This window comes from Corvus brachyrhynchos, unplaced genomic scaffold (genome assembly GCF_000691975.1).
Source record: "Corvus brachyrhynchos isolate BGI_N302 unplaced genomic scaffold, ASM69197v1 scaffold87, whole genome shotgun sequence".
Classification (NCBI taxonomy): Eukaryota; Metazoa; Chordata; class Aves; order Passeriformes; family Corvidae; genus Corvus; species Corvus brachyrhynchos.
The window spans coordinates 547,840-570,284 of NW_008239767.1; the positions used below are offsets into that span (position 1 = coordinate 547,840).

At 39.1% G+C, this 22,445-nt stretch overlaps 1 long non-coding RNA gene across 1 annotated transcript; it reads right to left on the reverse strand.

The window, feature by feature from the left end:
• Nucleotides 1-14,180: 14,180 nt before the first annotated feature.
• LOC108448798 lies at nt 14,181-22,439 on the reverse strand. The gene is made up of 2 exons (XR_001864825.1): nt 18,772-22,439; nt 14,181-15,919 (listed from the first exon to the last, which is right to left on the reverse strand). It is a non-coding gene; the product is annotated as an uncharacterized LOC108448798 (long non-coding RNA).
• Nucleotides 22,440-22,445: the final 6 nt, after the last annotated feature.

Below are 22,445 nucleotides of genomic sequence, written 5' to 3' on the forward strand. Positions count from 1 at the left end.
GTCAAAAGCAGAGAGTGAAACCATGTGGTGCATAGCTGATGCATGCTTCTTAGCATGCTGGCGCACCAACAGGTAGAGAAAACTAAAGAAAAACTTAGCCCACTTCTCTGCAGGGTGAAGGACATTTGCAAAAAATGCCTGGAAAGCTGATAGATTTAGCTCCTTCTTTGTTTCACTTAAAAGGTCAGTTGTGAGCAGATGGTATCATGACAAAAAGAGCAAGAAAAGAAAGGAAAAGGGTAAAGAAAACACTTGAAATTATGCAAGCAAATGAACTGTTTTGTGATCAGCTAGTCCAAAATAATATTCTGAAAATCTAGAAAGGAAAAGGTGCCTATCTTTAAAAAGAAGTAGAAGAGAGAGGTTAAAATTTTAAGACATAGAGTTAATTTCAATTCCTGTAGAAATAGTGGAAAAAATAACATACTGGTTATGAACATTTAGAAAATAGTATGCAAAGAGAAGGGACTGGTCAATAAAATCCATGTTGAGCCCAAATAATCTCAATCTGTCATAGGATTATGCTTCACATGGCTCCACAAAAACAGCTGATACCACATCTTGATTTTAGTGAGTCTCTGGACACGGTCTCCTAGAACACTCTTGTACGTAAGCTAGGAACATATGGTCTGGATGAAAAGGCTGCAAAGGAAATCAAACTACAGCAATACACTGAGGGGTTTTTTTCAGGAATAATCTGCGCTTGTTCCAGAATTAGTTGATATTTTCTTCAATGACTTGGCTGATGGAAAATGCCTTTTAAATTTGCAAATGATACCTAGTTAGGAGGAAATGCAAGTAGCAGATTAAAACACTCATGATAATTTAGAGAAGAGATGTGAGGCAAACCAGGATGGAATTCAGTAAGAAAAAGTCTGTGGATCTGTACCTGGACAACAACAGCTATCTATCTAAGCACTGGACAAGAGTGCTCAAGTGGTTGTTGTGTGTTTTTTCAGAAAATGAGTGAGGAACTCATTGAAAATTATGAGATGAACATGAGTTGGTAAAACCAGGCATCTCTAAAAAACCATGCATCTCTAAAAAACCACTTGCTATCTGCATTGTGGTGATAATCTTGAAGGAAAAGAAATCCGTTTCTAGCTCCCTGGGCTCCCTGCCTGCCCTGGTTTGACCCCACTTTCCTTGCAGTTTGGTGCTGGGCATTGGTGAGATCCTGTGACATCTCAAACTGCAGATATTCTCACGAGCAACCTATGCACTACCTCCTTTTGCTTCTGGTCTACTAAAGTCCCAACTTTTTTAATTTAGAACTGGCAATTCTTTGGAAAACATGCTATACCTATATTTATGCAGTAGCTTAGTCATGCCTAGGAGTGGTAGCATCCTGTAATTGTCCTACCGAGTAACAATGTCACCAGTGTGTATTACAAAGAGGGCCTTAGAACTGGATTCAGACTTGCTGAAAAGCACATGGTCTTTTTTGAAAAGTGCATAATTTAATTATTAGAATTTCTTAAAACTTTTCATAAGGAGTTTACTCTCTTTTTTTTTCTGTTTAAGGCTTGTCCTTGAGCAGTTGTTTACCATCACCTTCTGTAGCTATATCCATTATCCAGACCGACCCGTTAAGCAGTTTCTGGAAGCAGATTTTGGTTCAAAGACTGCTCCCAGGCATTTCAATCCCCAGAATGCCACCATGGCTAAATATTATTTTCAGGGAGAGGGTGGGACAATTAAGAATAATGTCACAGTGCAATTCAGTAACAGATAGCTGAGCTATCACTGGGGCAGACTGCTCCAAACTCCAGCAAAGCCTTTCACCAGGTAGATACACTAAAAATACGAGAGATTTTGAACAGTGCTGCCATTGCCATTCCCCTTCTATATCATAGTCACAGAAGTGAGATAAGCTTTCAGAGTATTGCTGATATCTCGAGGGTTACTGTACCACACCAGATTGGAGCATGTTCTGTTTGTGAACTAAAATTTAAAGCAAATTTTTTCAGGAAAGTTTTAAAGGTATTTATGACTTACATTGGAATAATCCTGGATTTCCTTTCTTTCTCTCAAAAAGATAGTTTAGTTGCAGCACAGCTAAAACAGTCCATCTCTAAAGGGGATATATGAAAGTGCTATAAAGGGAGACAGCACTTCTGCTATGTGACCAAGTCACTGTATAATGCATTACCTTCTCCACCCCCAACCTTAAAAGTCAGAGATAAGGCCTACTACAGAAATGGATTTAGCTTCTAAGTTCTGAAAAAACAGGGCCTTAAATATGGATTTAACATTAATAAATCACATTAAATCCTCCATTTCAAGTCCTCAAGACAATGTGATATCTTTGGGAAAAAACATTTATTTGATAAGAAAATGGAGAAATTAAATTTCTAGCAGACTACTCCTCTAAATTTGTCTTATTATTATCATTTTAAATCTGGAAGCATTTAGAAGATGCTTAAGAGATTGGGATGTTAAATTAATCAGAGATGACAGATTGGTGGGCAGATGAGAACAAGTGCTATCATGAATTGGTGTCATGTGACCCTGAAACTTAAGGTACTGTCAAATTGTACCGTTCGTATATCTAAAAGACATAAACCAGAATTTACAAAGGAAGCATATGTTTTAATACCGTTTTCTTTTGATTTTGATGTTTTCTTTTAGAAGGAGAATCAGAAGCATTATGTAACTGTATGAAAGACTTTGAGGAACTCTATACATTTTTCACAACTGAGAAAATCTATTTATTGCTTCATCAGGTGTTTGAAAGCAGCACATCTACCAAACCCTTCCTGACCTCCAAAAGTCTGCAACCTGCCAGGCTGGTCCTCTGAGATGGAGATATAATGAACCTGCCACCTAGGGCCAACATAATGATTTGTGCAACAGGCTTGAATCTTCCACATTTTTTTTCCCCAATGTGTTTATGTGCATTTTTCAAACTACAAGGATAGTTAATAAATGGATATGGTGTATGAGACTGAACTGACCTGCTGAAGGAAAAAAAATACACTGAGATATTTTTACATTTTGAGACAGGGTGCCAATAGCCAAACCCAATAAGAAGTAATATGTTAGGTAAAGATGAACAAGAACTTAAATTACACATTCATTAAATAGAGAAACATAATTGTTTTGTTCTCTGGTTTAGGACAGATGGAGTGTAAAACAAAGCAGGTGAAGAAGGCTTGAACACAAATTTGTAACAATAACTTAAAAGTCAGATTCTAACCTGTTAAGTATGAGCCATGCGATATAAATAAATGATAGCTCTGTGGCACATTTGAGCTAGATATTGGATACACAATAGCAATCAAATGTCTGGAGAGCAGCTGCTTGCCTACCTATAAGACATCTGGCTCTTTTCCTCAGCTCAGGAAGAACTTGCTGCTGCGGCCAACTGTTGTGTTTCAGAGACCTGTTTTACTTTCCAGCATAAAATGTAAGTGCAATGTGACACAAAGCAATTTCCCCTTTTAAATTGCTAGAATTTTTAGATTCCTTTTCTGTGGATTTTTACTGCAGAAATCTCTGCTTCTTTTGCCACCCTTTCCTGCTGCCCTTCCTATATACCCCAATCTACCAGGCAGGCATGATCATTACAATTGGCATAGGTTCCCTGTCTTTAAAAGGCCTGCTACTTTGTCTTAATGGTGTTTTTACTATTAACACAGGCCAGGGAAAGATCATGTTAAATGTTGCTTTATGAGACAAACACAGCTGCCTGAATGCTTTGGAGTCAGGAAGCTGTACCTACTCTTGTGTGCACTGCACTGCCCGTCAGTGCTGTCTCCTGGTGCCCCTTACAGCCTCGAGCTACAGGGCAGTTTTCTTTATGTCTTTGCTGATTTCTTTCCCTCCTGAGGAATGCTGAAGTATCTAGAAAGACAACACAGAGGTATTCTTTCTCTGAGAGACACACAGTACAACAAAGCTATAGCTTACAAGCTAAAATCTTTATTTTTCAAGAAATATAGAAAATTTGATTTACTTTTTAAAATGAAGTAAATTGAATTAATTTCTGTCTTTCTGAAAAGCACTGAGTTAGCTGGAAAGTCAAAAAGCCTTCTATTTTCTACTTTCCTTGTCCTGTTTTTAAATATCTCCTGAAGAACCCACTGACAGAAAATGGAGCTGAACTTAGAGACCACTCTTTGTGGCTTATTCATTTCAGGACGGTTGTTGTACACATAGGTTAACTTTTCTTGTGAATTTTTAGGAGCTATCTGAGGTGTAATCTGGCATTCTATTTATCCACACAGAAATCAAACCATGTTTTTTATTTGCTGGGGATATTTCTTTTCTTTCTTTCTTTTTCTTTCTTTCTTTTTATCTTTCTCTCTCTCTCTCTCTTTCTCTCTTGCTTTCTCTTTTTTCCTTCCCTCCCTCCCTCCCTCCCTTCCTTCCTTCCTTCCTTCCCTCCTTCCTTCCTAGAAGTGGGGACTTATTCATTGTCATCTATTGATGATTTTTTTATCTAAAGATATGATCCTTATAATGGCCTTTTACACTTGCTGTCAACTTCTGGTTTGTAAGTTTTGATTTAACTACAACACAGATAAGCAGACTGTACTCTTGCAAAGCAGTACCTTGAGGACTTTCCAAAGAACATGCACCAAATTCACTTATAGCACTACTAAAATGAAGACCTTAGAAAATTCACTCCTGAGTTATCACTTAAAATTTTCCATTAAGTTATAATAGCAAATGAATTCAGAGAACGAGATAACAGATTATATAAGGAGTTACTCAACTATGTTATGTTAGTCTATAAGCGTTCCTTTAGAGTGAGAGAGAAGCTGTAGCTATAGCAGAAATAATTTTCTCCTTTCACAGCATTTGGTCTGAAGCCTGTTTATTTTGGAAACTTTCTCCTTGATTGTGGTGCAAGGGGAGGAGTTTTCACAGTGGGCAATTAATTTGAATCAAAACCATCATCCCTTTTAGCTAAAAAAATATGTGTGTTTGAGTAGGTTTGAAGGAAGTGTGCACCCTTTTGTCCTTTAAAAATACATAATCTGATTTGGCAGGGCACATTTGTGGTGTGTCTATGGTAGATTTTCTATTAAATTTATTTAAATACTCACATCCCTGAGAAAATAAGCTACATGAGTTGGTTTGAGACCTTCATTAAAGGCTACTCCAAAGCATGTTTTCTATGAAAAATGGCTTTGCTACTGAGAATGATTGGTATGTCAAGAATTTCATTTCAGCCAACATTTTTGTTATTAGAAAAAGCTTCTGTTGTCTACAGATGGGTTTTGTTCAGAAAGATATAATGCAAGATATGAAAAAAGCATCCTTCCAGTGTTCTTATCTACTATGCAATACTTCTATTGTAAGCATAGATAATAACAATTCTAATATTTTTCTCATTTCCTTGGGTGCTGCTTCTTACTCACATCTTATAATGGTACTCATGATTTTACTGCTGCTTCTCTGGGGGCTAGAAAAATAATCAAAGAGCTTGTTTTTCTGTGTGTTTATTGAAACCTTAGAACTGGATGCCTTAAAGGTGATCCTTTAAATCCCTTTTTGCTTTTTGTATTTCCCATGTAAAATACAAAGACTATCACATTAAAACATGTTTTCCTTATTGTTTTCTGCATCATTAAATCTTGACAAGCCCATTTCTCTTCCATTTCCTTTTGAAAGAACACCAGTTTCTGAAAAGAATGGAAGGAGGGAGGACTGAAGTAGGTCACAGCCTTTGGTGACCTAACCATGCCCGTCCTTTCAAACTATCCCAAGAGCCAGATCATCCATAGATTGGAAGGAAATGAGAATCCAATTAAAGCCAAAATAAACAGACCGATACTTTGTTCAGTAGGTTTCTGTGGTTTCTGTTGTGTTTTGTTCTTGTTTATATCCTATCCCACCCTCGCCCTTCTGGAAACTTTATTATTTTTTTTTGTACACTGATAAGCAAGTTTTAAAATTCTCTCAAGTAAGTACAACTCTGCAGCGATCAAATCTATAGGACCATAAGTCTCCCTGGATAGCAGAAACAAATTTCTCTCCACCTTTGTAGACATCTACCACATTTTATTACTACTGTGGCTATTTTTACAAAACCCTTGCTTCCTGAGCAGCAACCACATTCCCAGGGACTGTTTGCACATGCCAGCAACAGATAAAGTTAACAAAACTGAGGCAACTAAGGAATGGCAGTAATGCACTGGATGGTGCTTGCTCTCTCATTTTTATTTTTGGTTGTTTTTTTAAGTTTTCCTACCCAATCCTGACAAAAAAAACCTAACAAAACCTGAACTAAAACAGAAAATGAAAATGTGTGATGCTTGCTGGGAGATAAAACACCTGATTATTTTATGCTGCCGCTGACAATGGGCTGAGAAGGTAGTGATCATCATGAATTCATCACAGCCACAGAAGGGAAGCACTACACTTCATCACATGATCTCACGAGCTCTCAGCATCTACTGTGAAACCATTACCTGGTAGCCAACAGCAACAAGTGATTTTCTTAATGCATTTTTTGCCTTGTCTAGTGTAGAATGTGCAAAGTACAGTGCAGTCAATAGCAGCCAAAAAGCCTGGAGCTTCTTGAAACCCAGCAATTGTTTGGACACTGTTAGACAAGGCATCCTAGAAGCAAAGGATACAGAACAATGATGAAAGGAGAAGCCGGGATGACCTTGCCAACAGTGACTGCTCTCAGGTCAATGTTGAACAGAGCAGGAAAGGTGCTCGCATTCTCTACAATGGCAGCACTGTTCAAGTGCTAAGAGAATAGAAACCAACTAGAAATATGCTGCACACCAGCTGAGTGAGCTGGATACTGCATCCTTAAGGGTGCCCGGGAGTATGTTTTAAATATTCCTCTACCCTATCTCTAACCAACAGGATCCTGTAATTTCCAACCACTTCCCTGCTTGCCTGTCACTGAATGTCAACAGTAGGTACAGCTGGCAAACACAGAAGTTGAAGCATTTAAAGGATGTGCCATATTTCACTGGAAGTTTATTATAATTTGCGGTTGAACTTGATTACTTAAAGGTCACCTCTCTTCTGTACACAATCAGTTTTCCTTGCTCCCCATTTTACTTTAACAATTGTCAAACTAAAATAAGTAAGGAGGAATTACATATGGGGAAAGAAATTGTTTTCATGCACCAAAGAGCACAGAATTATTAAACAGTTGAGGTTGGAAGGCACCTCTGGAGTTCATCTGGTCCAACCCCCTTCTCAAGCAGGTTCACTTAGAGCAGGTTGCCCAATACCATGAGCAGATGGCTTTTGAATAGCTCCAAGGATAGAGACTCTAAAACCTCTCTTGGCAACTTGTGCCAGTGATCAGTCACTCTCACAGTGAAAAATAATTTCCCGATATTTAGATGAAACCTCCTGTATTGTAGTTTGCGCCCATCGCTTCTTCTCCTGTCAATTAAAGATAACATGATATCCTGCAGTGAACAAGCTAATCCATGTATTTCATTGTAGTGTCCAACTGAAGTATGTAGTGATGCCTAAAGATGAGAGTCTCTGTCAAAAACATTTGGTCATTTCTGGGAAAGAAATTAAATTGCATGATGAAACCTCCTCAGCAGTGTCATCCTCTCATAGATGCAGGTTTGTTGTTGGACATGCCTTTAATTTGAAAACTGTAAAATATTACCTTCAGTCAACTTGACAAGCATCATTCTTCCAACATTAATCTTCAAACCTACAAATCTCAGCAGCAAGTACCCCATAAATCTTAAAAAGTGAACTGTAGGTAGGACCACCTTCTTTTAATTCTCTTTCAACCTTTGCTGACCTGCAGTCCTTTACATTGCTGCTACAGCTACTTAATTTTCCTCCCTAGAATTACTAGTTGCCCAGATTTTACTATAGTGATTATTCATCTTTTTTTTTTTTTTTTCTCTCTTGGACGGTGAAAAATAATAGCCATGTTACAGTGATGCAGCACCAACTCCAGAGACCAACCCTTTTGATGCCATAGCTGAGTCACTGCAGGTAGAATGCAGGTGATGGCTGTGTCACAAGGGGCATGGGTGCAGGATGGCTGCCTGGGCTGGCAGGAGATGATGTCCACTGCAATGGGGAGTGGCTGCTTCTCCTTTGTTAATTCTCCTCTCTAATACAGCTGGGTGCCTGGACAGGGATGAAACCAGACCATGTCACTCTCCTATCCCTTACCTCCTCTGACACTCAGTTGGAGAATGTTGCAAGTTTCTGAAAGGATATTGACCTAAGGATAAGAAAACACACACAGTCCCGGTCTGTACACTATCAGGGTTCCACAGGCACCTGGAAAGTCTTTACAACCTTGGACAAAGGGAGCTCCACCCCATTCTACCTCTCTGTACCCATCCTGGTCTTACAAGGAGCAGGAAGGTCCCCAGACCCATGGATAAATGAAAGTCCTCAGCACCCACCTTCTCTGAGTGCAACTTGCTGTAAAGTTTCTCATTCAGGAACTCACTGGCTGCCTTTGGTTTGTGCTGTCTTTTTATTGGAAAACTTCTGAGCTTTTTCCTTTTGCATAGCAATTGCATACGCCTAAATTTCTTAACAAAATATCCCCCACTGTCAGGCTTTCCTATACAGACCAGGCCCTCTAGGGTAAGGACTCACCTTTCAATATCTTTCACCTCAATTTCTATTTTCCTTTTTAGTCATATCTTTCCAGTTGGATAGAGCAACTCGTTACCTGACAGCAAAATTCCTTTTTTTTCCCAATAAGGTGAGAGTCTGTTGTCATTCCCTTTTGTTTCATGCTCTTTGTTTAGTGAGAAAGGGCAGGTTAGGGACTCTGACCTGAGTAACTCAAAGCTATTTTCAGAAAATCTGCCAAAGATAGAAAATAGGCAGGCTATTTTGTTCTTCTTTTATGAATGCAGACCAAAAATTATTTTCTTGTATGAGAAATCACTGTAGTGGAACTGAAGGTCCCTTAGAATATAGCTGTGCCATGTGGAACTTTTTTCCCCTTTGTTAAAGAAGGGTATTCAATAAATAGCATAAGGTAGGTAGCATAACTGAAAAATCATGCTGTAACAGAGGCAGGGATCTAACACTTCCTTGGAGACCTACAGTAGGGCACAGCAATGTGCCCTAATTGCTACTGTACTTTTATCATCCTTACTTTTTTTATGCTATTCCAATATTATCTGGGGGTTCCAACCAAGGTTAGGGTTTCAAAACTTTCTATATACAAAATGTATAAAATAAGATTGTCCCTTCTCACTCATTGCAAGTTTATGTGGGAGTTAAACACAGCACTGCACTGACATTAATGACAACATCATAGAAAGGTGTTCACAGTGGTCCTTATAACCAATCCCTATCTAAGGGATACTGCACTCTGCAGTCTTAAATTTAGTGGAAGAAGTTGGCTCCAAAGAATAAACAGTCTTTATCTAAGCCTATCATTGCACTAAATTAAGCAAGATTCCTGTCTTTAAGCACGGAGGTCTTTGCCTGCTTCTTTCTTCAGCATGCTACCACCACGAGTAATATGAAGTTAAACATATAGAATTAGAAGAAATACATCAATAAAAATATTTGAAATATAAGAGCTTCATTTCACCAAAACTGATAAACCCCTCTGTCTTTATGTTTTATGCAAAGAACGGTTTTTCAAGATAAATAATTTCGTCTTATTCAGATGGTGTTAGGAAGATAATAATTGCCTTTTTAGGGAAGAAAAGGAATGAAGTTAATTTAGGTAGACTAAATCTGTTCTCATCTTTTGCCCTTGTAGTCCTGCTTCTTTGAAGCCAAAGCAGTAAAAATCTGCGCACAAAAAGAGAGGAAAAAATACCTGCAAAGGAAGAAAATGTAGCCCTACTTTTATAATGTCTCAGAGAGAATATCTGTGTTGAAAAAATTCTCAGGCTACCTCTAAGCAACCAGCACAGATGCTAGAAGTGCTTTAATTGTGTTAGCATGGTACTCCCCTAGGTCTGTTCTCCTGCCTGAGCAGTTCCATTAGCCCAGGGAACGCACCTTATTAACACAACTGCACTTCTCCAGGGGCTGAGCCAGCCTGTTCACATTTAGCTGATATTTTACACAGTCTGGTGTTGGGGTTCCTCCCCTCTGCTATGGGGGGAGGGGACCCTGGGGTAGAGGCACAGGGTTTCCCTGCTCCCTGGTCACATGTACCTTAATCCTGTTCCCCATTGGTTATTTTGTGTTCCCCTGCCTGGGGGAGGACCCCGGTTGTCCCCTGATTGCTCAGTTCTTGGGCTGGACCCTGGGCATGTGGCTGAAGAATAAAGATGTCTGAAAAGCATCTCTCAAGAATCAGTCCCTATTTCTTTCCACGGGCTTTGCTGTCTATACATGTTGCAGAAATCCCTGCTGCAGCAGTCTAGGCTTAGACTGACTTTGACTTGCTGTTGGAGAAGAAGTGCAGAGAAGCATAGACACTGATGGATTTTGGCACAGGGTGGGGAAAACAAATTTCATAAACAAGCAGGCTAGTTGCAGTTTGGGTGGTAATGAGAGTCTCTGTTGCAAGGGTTCTTCCAGCAGCCCCTCCAACTGGATCAGGAGACACTCCCCAAAGTGCTGCTCTGTTCAGTTGTTATAGACAGCTGAACCGTGGTCCTGAGTGACTGCTCCAGCATGGGTGTGATCCACCACTGAGTACCTTAAACTAAATAAGTAGCATATCCTAGATATTCTAAGTATCTGCATGAGATTGCCCTACACAATAATTTCAACAGCTGAAGGAACACCTTCTACTGACTATTTTCAAGTGTCTTATCTTGTATAGTTTGATCAATTCTGCAGCAAGAACCACCCAGGGAGTCTTTGGGATGGCCAGATTCTTCACACAGGATATTAATCTGCACACTGAAGATGTGTGCAGACTAAGAAAATTATTAATACAAATAGCTGCTACCATCTCAGTATTTTAGCTTTCAGTGTGTCTCTTGATGCTCTCGTACTACTCTTAGTTTCATCATATCTTACCCCAAACATGTCTTGATCCTACAGGCACTGCCAGAAGTCAGGGTTTTTTTCAGATGGCTTTAGAAAATCACATTTTCTTAAAAATATTTTTTTAAATCCCAAATTTGGATAGTACTGCATACATGTCTTAAATTTCTTTTGATTTTGACAATTTCACATAGCAAGCTGTGCTATGGTCTATCTATGACAATAAAGCCCAGGCCTCTTCTTAACAGTATTGACTGTTTCTTGCCCTGACTCCTGTGTGATAGAAGTGATCTATCCACTTGAATATGAGCATTTGGTTCAGAAAGTATTTTAGTTTTATTAGTATTTAGTAGCCAAACCAGGAAGTTGGAAAACAGATCTCAACACTTCCTTTCCTTGAGTTACTCAATAGAGCAACAAGGTTATCTTGTTCAAAAATTGGTTGTCTGTCAACTTTCACTGTTTCGCTTGCACCTAGTACGAAGGAATCTGGTCAATTGCTAAATTCTCATTTTCTGTTACTTCTGGCTTCTCAAATTTAAATTCAGATATTTACTTCTTAGTTTTGATATGGATTTATGATATCTTCATTGTGGAAAAATTTTTAGGGAAATAATTTTTCTCTTACCAAGTTGGTTGATACATATTTGATGCAAGCATGTTGACAAGCCACAGTGAAACACCTGCATTAGATTGAAACGGCTTTAGAAATGCTGAAGTTCTTCAAAACATGCAAATTAATGTGCTCTTCCCCATATCCCTCTACCTGGAACATACTCAGTATGTCATTTTAAAGAAAGCACATTAGCATAATTAAATGTCTAATCTGAATGCCAAATGCATATCACACCCTGAATCACAGGATTGGTAAGGTTGGAAAGGACCACTGGAGGTCACCTGGTCCAACATCCCTGCTCAAGCAGGGTCCCCCAGAGCACCTTACTCAGAATTGTATCCAGATGGCTTTTGAATATCTCCAGAGAAGGAGACTCCACAATTTCTCTGGGCAATCTGTTCCAGTGCTCAGTCACCTACACAGTAAAGCTCTTCCTCATTCATGTTAGGGTGTTCCAGTTTCTGCCCATTGCCTCTCACTCTTATTGCTGGGACCACTGAGAAGAGCCTGCCTACATCCTCTTGGCACCCTCCCTTCAAATACTTGTATACATTGACAAGATCCCCTCTCAGTCTTCTCGTCTTCAGGCTAAAAATATATGGAGTGCTTCATAACCTTGCATATCATATTATATCACTAATGTTACTTTTTTCTTCTGATTTATTGTGGCCTTGTCCTGGAAGAACGAGATGGTTACAGTCTCTTTGTAACTGGCATTTTGGTAGAGAAGTCCCAGCTGGATCCTCCCTAGCCTTTTCATTTTTTCTGTCACATGACAGTAGATGTGGTTGGTTTCCAGCTGATTAAAATTACACTTACTTATATAGTGAACCAATCAGTACCTCTATTTAATGTAGAGAATTGTCATTAAAGAATATTAACTATACAATACTATACAATACACCTATGCAGAATTTCAGAAGATAATGTACCTCCTGTGAGCTCTGAAAATGAAAAGAAAATCCGATACTTCTGTTTCCACTGTTTTACTAACCTATATCAGTAAAGCTACTTAGCAGCTTTGTATGGTAGAAATCAGACATGAACAGATACACAGAAGAGCGTTATCTGTAGCTGCCTTTCAAATGTAATCCTAGACAGAAGGGGTGAAATTTAGTAGTCAAAATTATATTTAGCATCATTTTAAGACATCCTTCCTACCTCCTTGTTCCAGAAAGATGGAAGTCTCACATAGGTCCTATATTATCTGGTAAACTACGTGCAGGTGTCTCAGATACTCCAGGATGTCTAAAATGCCATTAAAGGCCTATGAATTCAACTCCAAGTACTCCTTGTAACTCTTGGTATTATACTACAACACAGTTAAATTTCAATTGAAATATAAATTTAAAATAATGCCATTGCTTATATTTTATTTTTTGTCTTAATTTTCACGTATCTTGTTATTTTCAACTTCTTGAGATACAATATTTTAGAAAAAATTGGATGTGTATGCTGCTGAGGCAGAAGAGACTGGTGTGTAAAGCGCACAAAGCCAGGGCAGAATACTGGCAGCACTTTCAGCAGATCATGCATGTCTAGCTTTCTGCAGTAGTCATTCTTGAACTTTGTTTTGTTCAGCAAAGTTCAAACCTCAAAATATGTTTGAAAAGCCTATTCCAAAGTTTTTCAGGAAACTTCAAACATTTTTATCATACCTTTTTGGATTTCCTTCCTTGAACTTCTTGTCTTTTTTCCCAAGAAGGTAAATGAGGATATAGGATCCTACTTGTTCCTGGTGTACCCAGTCTACTGACTTGGAGTCTCTTTACAAAATGACATTGATACCAAACAGTGAAGTCTTAATAATAACCTCCAAGACTTCTGTCCACAAATCCAAATGAGCAAGCACTTATCTTTCCTTGGCTTGCCCATAGTGGATCAGTATTTGGAGGAAGAGGTGATATCCAGCTGCCTAGAATTTCTTTAACTCCCTATCACTGTTGAGCAGCTTTCTGTGGTTCTTGAGGAAGAATGAAATGAGGCATCTAATTGCAGTGTAGAATTCATTATCCACTCTTTCTTCAGGGCACCACAAATTAGCCAGGAAAGGCCAATGTCAAATCATCTGGGGAACTTAGCAGAATACCAAGAGTAGGAACAATTATCTGACTCAAAGCAATCATTAAGAAGTTTGCTGAATGAAGAATGTGTTACCTTAAATCAATTTCAACACTCCTTTTTGTAGACACAATTTTAGGTAGTAGTACTGACTGCATATAGTCTCAAAATAATGATTTTCGAGTTAATTTCAGTCATTTGTATTTGAGGTTTTGCACAAACTGCCAAGGAAAGAGCATTTTCCTGCAGGATTTTTTAGTTGCATCTGAAGTGTGGGTAAGCTCTGGTGTGTGCAAGTCCTGCATATAAATTAGCAATCACATTTAAAAGCAGTGGAGTGAAAGAGGTATATATCTTTTTAAAAGGTATATTTATTTTATCAGCAAAATATTATCTCAATTGTCAATAAGTTCATGTTTTTTACTACAAAATTTATCTTTGATGTATTTTTCTCATCTTTCTTGTGGAGGAAAATTGAAATAACGTTTTTTTCCATACAGCCAAGCTGGATGCATTATAAATAGAAACAAGGCTAAAAGCACAAATTTTTCACCAAAAGCTTGTTTCTCTTTTAGTGACTTCCCCCCACCCCCCCAGACAATCAAAGAAGAAAGAAGAGTGCTGGAACTCACAAATGAAAATGTATTTGGGATTGTCCAGGAGAACAAACTCACAACTGTGGTTTCATTGTTGGATCATTTGGCACATACTGTTGATATGGTCAGAGTGCTTGGTGGCTACACGGGTGAATGTGGAGAGATCCTGAGCTTGGTGCTGGCTTATTCAGAGCACCCTTATCCAAAACGTGTATCTGCAATTACCACTGTGTCTTCTGATAGCACCTCACTGATCTGTGTGCCATATGGACAAGATGGTGATAGTCCAGCTATCAGAGTGGTGGGAAAGTGTGAAGGTGTGTCTGGAACACAGGCTTGACACACTGGAGCGGAGGATTGTCTGTGGTTCTTGTCTTCTTCATGAGGCTCAGGAGAAAAAACAGGCATGCCCTCAGCAGAGAGTGCAGGCAGCCTGAGTTAGTACAGACCAAGGAACAAATGACAAGACATGAATTTGCCTGTCATCACATGCATAGTTTGGGCAGGAAATTCAGCCTTCCTGAACATCATCCTGCTAAGCACATAGCAAATCAAAATCATGCCCCAGGATGTGGCATGCAGAAATTGCAAAAGAGTGAATAAAAGGGCTACATTTAAATTTCTTCCAGGTTGTACAGTTTCTTCTCTTCTATGTTGTACAGTTCTGTATTTTACAAGCTGTCCCTTTCTATGGGAATCTTATTTTCAGTTCATATATAAGCACTACATGAGCAAGCAGTAGGCACAGTTAAACATGTAAATCTATTTAAATTTGAATAACATTGTAGAACATCAAAGGAAATATTTCATGAGTAAAGTTTGTCATGGTTTAAAATAGGAAAAGCAATCTACATTAAGATTTCCAGTCTGATTGTTTTGCTTTTGGTCATCAGAATATACACGAGTTTTTCAACTTGTAGAGCGGTCTTAAAATTAATGTGTTATGAAAGTAAAATGACTCTGCTGCACTTTGCATCCTTTTCTTCTTATCCAAGAGCCTTCTGACAGCCACCTAATACCAGCTAGATTTTCAAGTGTCCCTTCTCCTTATTGCAGATAATTGGAAGCATCTGCTCCATTGTCAAAATGTGCACTCCTGTGCTTACAGCTGAAAACTGTGATCTCAGCATATCCAAACGTCTCTTCATCTTTCCAGCTTTAACATAATTTTCTTGTTCTGATCATGTCCTGGAGTAAGGAGTTGGTTATTCTAAGTAGTTATTCCTTGATTTATGTCAATTTGAAGAAATTGCTGTAATTTTCAAGTCAATTGTTTCTCCTCATGACACCTGTGAACTAAAAAGGATGTGCTTTCCAAAAGATATTCAGTGCCTGATGCTCAGTTGTAGGTTTCTTGGCCATTCCTGAAATTTTTTAAGTGTTGCATCTTGGTGATACACCAGCAGCAGTTCGGTGGTACAGAAGAGGCCACGTATTGGAGGTTATGGAAACTGTTAGTGTGGGCATGCCATTCTCTTTGGTTTGTGAGGATCCTCTCAGGCTGACTGCCCTACACACAATCCAAGAAAAAGAGATTCTTATACATTGAAAGGACCCAGCAGGTTTATCTCTGGTACTTCTTTTTTCAGCTCTTGCTGGTTACAAGGGCCAAGAGCCTGACTACAGGGACTGTCTCCATGAGTGTGTTCAGCTTGTGACAGGTTTTGTAAAAGTGGTAAAGAGGGGAAGGGGTTCTGAAAATCTTCAGCAGAAGTCAGTATTCCTGTGTCTTGAGGAGAGTTCTTTTGCCTATAATTGGTAGTTCCTGTTCAGAAAAGTTCAGAATCAAAATATGGATTGATGGTGCAGGGCAGCATTGTGCAAAGAAGACACTGTTAAAAGAACTTGGAGACTACTGTAGCTCTTGCTTTCTGGCATTTGATAAGTATTACAGACTTTCTAACAGATTTCAACATCTCCCCAGAAATAGATATCCTAAGTACTACTTGATAATCCAATGCATTTTTTTACATTGAGAATCATTAAGATTTTTGATTTATGTCTACAAGCAAATTAAGTGTCCAGTGCCCCATACAAAACCAGTCTCCTAGAAAACCAACTCGTCTAGTAAGTGACTCAGCTCAACTTGAGGTAGAGTCTCAGTCCCTAGGCTCTCCCTACTGACTGAAGAGAGCTCAGACACCTGTATCTGAAATCATAACACCCATAAGTAAATGGCTGGGATGGGTTGTCTTCGGTTGCAAACTGAAGGACTCCCTGAAACTCCTGATATCATTGCACTGAAAGAGATATGCTTTTTTAGGAGTTAAGGGTGGTGCACATGAGTGCTTGGGGTACTCTTGTCAAAAGTAGGAGACACTGGGATTTCTTAATCTTTCTTCCCACTACTGGTCGCTTATTTATGAAGCAAAGATTAAAATGCCTTTTCCTTTGCTTTCCCATGATCCTGTTACAAAACATAACCCTTTCTACCATCCTTTCTTTCTGTTTAAATCACCATCATTTTGAAGCTGCTAGCACACAGAGAGTTGTTTTCCCTAGTTTGCTTATGGATTTCTGTGTTGCAAATGGAAGTTTAAAGGGTGACTGTAAACACAGTGATATTGTAGCCTGAACCACAACCAGACCCCTTTCTGGCAAGTATCCAAGCTTGGCCTCCCATCCCTCTACAATCTTGGAGGTCTCCACTACTTCCCGCACAACTTTTGTGCTATCTCCCTTTAAGTTTCTCTTTCAGCTTAAACACTTCCACCATTCCTTTCATGAGTAACACAACACTTTGAATCCAATACCCCTTAGAGCCCTTCCCCTGTAACCAGCATTTTTATTTTTATTGAAAATAACATGACCCCTTTTGTGAACTTTTTCCTGCAAAGAACATTTCTGCAAAATAAGATTTGTTAAAAGCTTCAACCCTCTGACAGATGGTAGCAAGTAGTTCTTTTTCCTGGATGCTTTTGCCAACAGTCATTCCTGGTGCTGGGCAAGGCTGGCTCAATGATTGCTGTACATAACCAAAAACTGCACAATTCATGTAAATCAGGTGAGACAAAATGCTTTCTGGTGAGAAAGGGTATGTCTACACAAGCAGATGGCTGCAGGTGCAGTACATGTCCAGTCTGAAAGCTTTGTCTGATACATTCTGCATCTTAGAAAGGTGTGACATCATATGAGCTTGGCTATTTGATGTCCACTAACATAAGGAGTTTCTGTCAAAAGAAATTACATCAGTCTACACAACGAACAGAAAACTACATTCATCTATCAGTTTTATTTCATTTTCCTTTTGTATTACCTAACTGTGCTGCTGTCCCTCTCCAGCTCTTGCTTTTCTCCTGGACATGCAATAAAATTTTCTATTCTGAATTTTGCCTGCTATTTGATGATTTTTTTTTACAAAATGCATAGGCAGGGGTGGGAGGCTAGTACTTATTTAAGGTACTTTAAATTTCAGTGCACCAGACTTTCTAATAGCCTCTGCAATTTGAATACAGAAGTCATTAAGACACCAGGCTGATGGGCACCCGGTATCAGATCTGTTCAAATGTGATAAAAAAATGTAAAAGTGAAGACTTAGAAGGCCCATAATTGCAGTCTTTACCTATCCCCAAGCCTGCTAGTCACTCCCAATTTCTTTTTTCACAGCTTGTCTTCACTAATGGTTGGCAATATCAGACCACCGGTCTTAGTTTGAAGAAAATGTCAGCTTAACCCAAGCAGAGTGTTTAATAGCTAAGTGGCTTTTCTTGAGTAACAATGCACACTTGTAAATTAATCATGCTGCAACTGTCTCACTCTAGGCTAACTTCACATACCAATTTAACTCATTTTTCGTGTTCTGAATGTGGAAACATTAAATCTAGGTCAATATTTTCAGTAAATTCAATAAATTATTCACTGAGTCAATTATTTTCTCGAGATATTTTGTACCACAAATTTTCTACCTGATGCCATGGAACTATTTTAGCATTCAAGGAAAGAAACCATTCTTATCTGCAAAGGAACTGTGCAGTCATGCATCTTAATTCAGGATTTAACATCACTAGGTATAGCATAGCAGGAGGGAAGCAAATTTCACCCCACCACGCACTTGATTATCTTCAGACTGAGATGTACTTGTTCTATATCTGCTTATTCATGAAGTCAAGAAGGTGAAAATTCTCCATTAATGCAATAAAAATTGTATATTCCTAGAAGCAAGTCATTAAGCAATTTGTCTGACATTGGCTGGAAAGTGTAATATAGCTTCAGATCACTTGCCTGACCCTGTAAATCAGGATGTACTCATGATTGAACAAATCCTATTTTTTAGCTTATTTCCATTTTGATTTTTACAGTTTACATGTAGTATTAGTAAAATCACACTGAAGCGAAATTTGGAAGTAAAAAGAAGTAAAAAAGGGATAACAGTCTCCTGTTGTCTAAATAAAGGCTTCTGACAGGAGTTCTGACTGTAAGAAAAAGTCGAATGAAAGTATGGACATTTGACACACAAAAGTGAATAAGCACTCCTGAAAATAAGGGATGGGCAGATGAAAGAAGGAAAAAAAGGCATGCAGGACACAAAGAGATGGTTTGCAGGGAGCACTGGCAATCCCACACACATGGGGAGAGGTGGATTTAGACACACCGTCATAAAAAATTCACAGGGCTCACCCATAGTCGATCAAAAGTTAAAAGGAAATCTTCCAGTGAAATCCTGTCAAAACTGACATGCTCAACACTGTACTCCTTACAGAGCCAACCCCAGCAGCTGTACTGGTAACGAATGGCTTGAACCGAGATAGTGCCACGGAAGTTTCTGTCGTGTTGGCCAAATGATGCTCATCAGCTGTGGCAGGCGGTGTGGAAACTGGCAAAGACGTCCCACTGTGTCTGTCAAATTCACCTTCCCTTCTTCCTTAAGGGTTCCTTTTGCTTTTCATCACTGTCATGGCCATGCTCCAAAACAGGTCCTCTTCCTCAGTCGCACTCGCAGAGAAAACTCAAAGAGTGTCATGCATTGCAGGACCACACAGTCAGAACCTTCGCTCCCACTCACTTCCAAAAATTAAACCTTTCTCCCTCTCTGCAGCCTTGACCTGATAATTGTGCTGGTGGGAGGAATAAACTGTTAGTGCTGCTCCACTGAATTTGGATTTTAAATGTTCAGCACGCCATTCATTAAAACTGTAATTATTAATAGGTATTTTTAAAAAAGGCATTGGTGTCACACTTTTTTTTTTTCACAGCTTAAGTCCTGATGACTAAGGAACTGCCAGAAAGAAGAGGGACTCTTTTCGCAGTGGAAAGCATTTGGATGTGTTTAACCACAATTTTTTATCTTCAGGCTGAACAAACAATTCCAAAGAGCCTTGCTTTTAATGGGTTTTCCAGTTATATTGACTAATGTACAGAAAAGAGAGGTCAAATAACAACTGTATCCAAATAAAATTAGATTCTGCTGAAATCAGAATCTATGACTTTCTTAGCTCGAAGTCTTTTTCCCCAAGCCATTCACTATCAGCAATTATCAATTATATAGTATCTTATACAACAAATGCAAGCATTGTGCTTCTTTCGTGTCTTTTATATCTCTATTAGAAGAAGCTAATTAGACCATATTTTTCATGTGCAGGATGAATATGCACTATATGTACCCAGATACATGGTGTTGAATGTTAGGGTGATTAACAGTGGTTCAATATACAATTAGATATTTTGGATTTGAATATCATTGGTAACAACACTAATAGTGTCCAAGGTTTTCCATTAACACACTGAGATTTTGGGACACTGAAGTATTAACTCAAAGGTGTTTCCCTTCTGAGGACCAAAGGCCATACACAGATGCTAGTGTGGCCGCATTCTTGATTGTCACCCAATTGCTTCTCTAACACAAATACTAATCTCTGAAACAAGTCAGCATATGCATCATGTACTGATTCTTCCTGAAGCATGGACACATCATGAGCCACATGGCAAACACTTAATAGGATTTCAAGTACACTTGCAAACCAGGCTGCTAAAAGCAGTTTGTTGCATTTAAATGGCATAAAAGGTTGTGTTTATTCTAAGCTCTATACTATGTATGACATTTGGAATTTAAACACAAAAGAAGAGGAGCAAACTAGAAAATAGTTCTGGTACCTATTTTTAGCTGAAAGTAGTCCTTAACACATTGAAGCTTACATGACAGGGCCATTTTCTGTTGCAGGACACTCCCATCAATAACGAGAGAGAGAGATTGGGAAAGCCAAAGATGAGAAATTAAATCCCTGAAACACTTCTTTCAGAGAGCAGGACAGGAAGTGGTGAGAACAGACATTTATTTTTATACTGAGTGTCTCGGTTCTAGGGAAATGAGAAAACGCAGTGTGAGTTGTATTGGCAAGCAGTGAGTCATTGATCCACTTTGTTGATAAAAGTATGGAAAAAGTATCCCTCAAGGAGGAAACGAACTTGAATTTGGAGCTTTGCCGACAGCAGGGGCAAAATTCTTTTTCTGCAGCTCTATTGTTGCACCGGTCCACATGAAACACTGTAAAAATTATGAATTAAAATACATAATGGAAAAGACATAATCAAGGAATGACAGCTAATCAGCTCTATTTACCTATAACCCTTTTTATTTTATCTTTGTGATGCCTGGTTTGGTGTTTTTACTCAAGGCAGTACCCAATATCCCAGTTTCACAGAGTCATTCTACTGAGTGATGAAAATATTTGCTGGATATGTTACCTTTTAGAAAAATATATAAAAGCTGTAGGCACCGTTCCCCAATGGCATAACTTGCATGTAAAGATGCCTCTTATGTGTTTTTTCTTGCCATTACTTGAATCCCCTACAGCTCCTTACAACCCTAATGTGGTGCTTCCTACTCAAGAAGCTCAGCTGTGGGCCTGCTGATTAACAAGTTTGTGGGCAAAAGAAGAAACATCAGGATGCAATCTGCTCCCTAATGCCACGAGTTTGCACCAAGGAGCCCTGGTAAGGGAGAGGCACTGCTGCAGCTGGCGTTTCCCAGAAAACCGGGGAAAGGGGAGTATCAAATTGAACCGATGACTGACCGCCTCTTGGAACCTGTGTCTATCCATTCTCCCATGTGGCTGAAATGTGGCTGTGATAACTCTGTCACCACAGCTTGGGGTCCCACTAGCATTTCCTTAACCTTATTTGCAGCCTTGAAATCCAGAACACACCATTAGATTACACAGTTAGAACTTTCTCAGGGGATTGAACCAAGAGAGAAAAATAATTGGCTTCTGCCCCACCTCAAGCTTAGTTGGGTGGTATTTTTCTACATAATTTCAGAGCTGTCTAAGCAATTTAGGACTCAGAATTTGACATACAGGTTATTTTATCCTCAAAAATTATTTACTGTTGATGCTTAAGCCTTTCTTTACCACACAAAAATAGTGGAAAAGTAGTTAGAAATAAAAACAAATCCCAGAGAGAGAGAGAGAGAGAGAAGGAGCAGAGAAGGGAAGGGAATTATCAATATAATCAGTGCTGCAGAGATGGAGCTGTTCCAAGCCTGTATCAAGGCAACTGGTCATTCAGCTTGAATTTGGATTTGTCAGGAGCACAGAGCTTAACCCATCATTCACTGAGAATACACTGTTCCTCCTCCATTGACTGCATTTTTAGAAAAGTCAGCATTTTCCATAAGAAAACTTTTACAGATGCTCTTGGGTATTGAAGAATACCAGCCTTGCCCAAAAAGGAGCCTTAGGTTTCTTGTTATTCCCCGCCTCTAACTCCTCAGAGTATCATCTTTCATCTTTCAAATAATTTTCTTGTCAGAATGTGACTTTTTGAGTAGGGCTTTTTCCCCTTCTGTCCGGTTGCTTTTACATTTTTATCCTTCATATTGAAGGAAAAAGTTTTATCTTGGATCAGCACAGGTCCCTTTATGATTTGCTTTCTATTTCAGCAGCATGTTGCATTTAATAGGAGACATTTCCAAAAAAGGCTGAGGGTCAGACTTTCAAGTTTGCACTTAACGGCTGCATGTGTTTGAACTGAAATCCACTCAGACAGCTCTAAAGGTTCCCTTCAGCAGACTGAGCATGGCCACGCAACCCAATGCTGCCTTGCAGATTCCCAAAGAAAATCCTAGTGAGCAGGATTTTCTTTGGCAAATGGCAAACGAGCCATTTGAGATTCAAAATCAGGATTTCTGTGCCAGTGTCTGGAATATATCATCGTGCCTCTGCCACATCAATTCAGGTCAGCATTGCACTGACACCGTGGCATTGTCCCTTGCAGGTGAGGAACTTATGTGCTGACTTAAGGCTGGCATGGAAGGGGCACTTTTCCTTCAAGCTTCCTGCACCTTTTGAAAGAGT